The sequence below is a fragment of the Daktulosphaira vitifoliae genome, unplaced genomic scaffold (genome assembly GCF_025091365.1).
Source record: "Daktulosphaira vitifoliae isolate Bord-2020 unplaced genomic scaffold, ASM2509136v1 Scaffold_321, whole genome shotgun sequence".
NCBI classification, from domain to species: domain Eukaryota; kingdom Metazoa; phylum Arthropoda; class Insecta; order Hemiptera; family Phylloxeridae; genus Daktulosphaira; species Daktulosphaira vitifoliae.
In genome coordinates, this window is record NW_026099886.1 from 8,233 (window position 1) to 10,252 (window position 2,020).

General features: G+C 31.3%; 1 long non-coding RNA gene across 1 annotated transcript; it reads left to right on the forward strand.

Annotated features, from left to right (window-relative positions):
- Window positions 1-630: 630 nt before the first annotated feature.
- Window positions 631-1,734, forward strand: LOC126909384 (uncharacterized). Its single transcript, XR_007705026.1, has 2 exons — window positions 631-768; window positions 1,394-1,734. It is a non-coding gene; the product is annotated as an uncharacterized LOC126909384 (long non-coding RNA).
- Window positions 1,735-2,020: the final 286 nt, after the last annotated feature.

Here is a 2,020-nt window from a genome sequence, read left to right on the forward strand (position 1 = left end):
CTAAATGCCCGTCGACAGTATTCTAAGGGACCAACGGGGGATAGCTGGCTAGGCTATATCTACCTTAGGTACTGAAGTTTCCTATTTAATTTATATTCCCTTAGAGGAACTACCAAGGGTCGCACTACAATATATATATATAACACTTTAGGTTAACAACGATATAAATAAATATTTATTAAACAATTAAAATATTAAATAGATAATACAACCTGCTGGACACCTAGAGATGATATAATCCAACAGGGAGCTGACGGCGACACACACACACACACACTATAATATACGGGGTAGCAAGTTAAGTTAATTATTAGACAAGTAGTGATCGCGAAGATGGTAAAAGGTCAACTGTCGATAGGGATATCTTAATATGGCACATTGGCCGTGAATAGCAAAAAGTGTTTATGTGTGCAGTCCGCCCTCCTGTTAGTATTGTTGTATGTCACTGTGCTAATTATATATATAAGTCTATTAAACGGTACAACGATGGTATGGGAGACTGAGATATGGGCACATGCAAATGTGATCGTATCAGTATCAATTGTAATTATAAATAATGGCTATTCAATAAGGTCATAATATGTTATACAAAGGGATTTATTGTTATTATCACATGAAAAGAGTCCGTTATTCAAATTTGTCAAGTAAGATTAAAGGGATATGGGTATGTGGGGATGTGGCGACCGTTGACTGTATAGTGTTGTTCATTTTATGTTTGACCTATTTGGACTGAAGATGCCTGGAATGTTATATTGGAAATCATGTTTGGTAAGTACCACAATAAAATAATTTTTTTAATTTAATAATAATAACCAAGGATTTTATTTGCCACAAATATTCTTTAATAATAATAATAAGCCATAAGTATTAAAGAAAAGAGTTAATTAAAATTAACATTATAAGTTACCCATAATTTTCAAATAAAATAATTCAAATATGCCATAACGTAATGTATCGGACTGGCCGAAAATAATAATAAAATATATGCCAAAATCAAATTATATCGGATTTACCGAAAATAATAGTAATATAAATATTCCACAAAATCGGTTATACCGAATGAAATAATATATAATAATGTTCCAATGAACTAAATCGGACTTGCCGAATATAAATCATAGTATCATATAAGTATATAAGTATGCCACAATAAAATAAATCAATCGGACCTGCCGAATATAAATAAATATATGCCATAATATAATAAATAAATCGGACTTGCTGAATATAAATACATATATGCCACAATAAAATAAATCAATCGGACCTGCCGAATATAATAAACATATAATAAATAAACAGACAATGCTGTAATGTGTCTGGGATCCCAAAATAATAATATAACAATACTATATATTTCAATAGTAATAGTAATAAGGACTTATTTTTCTAGCTAGAAATTACTCACCCAATGGTCGACAACAAAGGGCGGATAGAACATAAATATGCACGAATCGTGATAATTTGAAGTCTCGGTGATCAAGTCGCTACATACGAAATTATACGAAGATGTTGAAGTCGTGGTTTGGATGTTCTATGAAAAGGGACTGTGGCTCAAAGTAAAATGACAAAAGTCATGGTAATGGTCGTGACATTGACCGTGGCTGTGGCATTAGTGATGACTGGCTATGAATGCCTATGAAAAATGGTGAGATGGCAAAATGGCAATTAGGTGAATGCAACGTATACACTATAGAGGTAAATAATTGACCTAGTTATTCGATTACTTGATTATCTGACTCAAGGATAAACAAGGGAAATTAAGTTTTAAAATATTGAACTAAATAGTTATTAGGAGCAAGTCTACAATAATCGAATTTTATTCAAAATAATTGAAAACTACATATATTAATAAATATATATTTTATAAAACTATATTTTACAGGTAGAATGATCGAGATGTAGATCGTAATTCAAAGTAGAGAGATCCTGTGACAGCGAAGAAGTCTTCGATAGAATTATTGATTAAGATGACCCGTCGAATGAACCTCAAAGAATGATTTCATTTGAATGAATAATT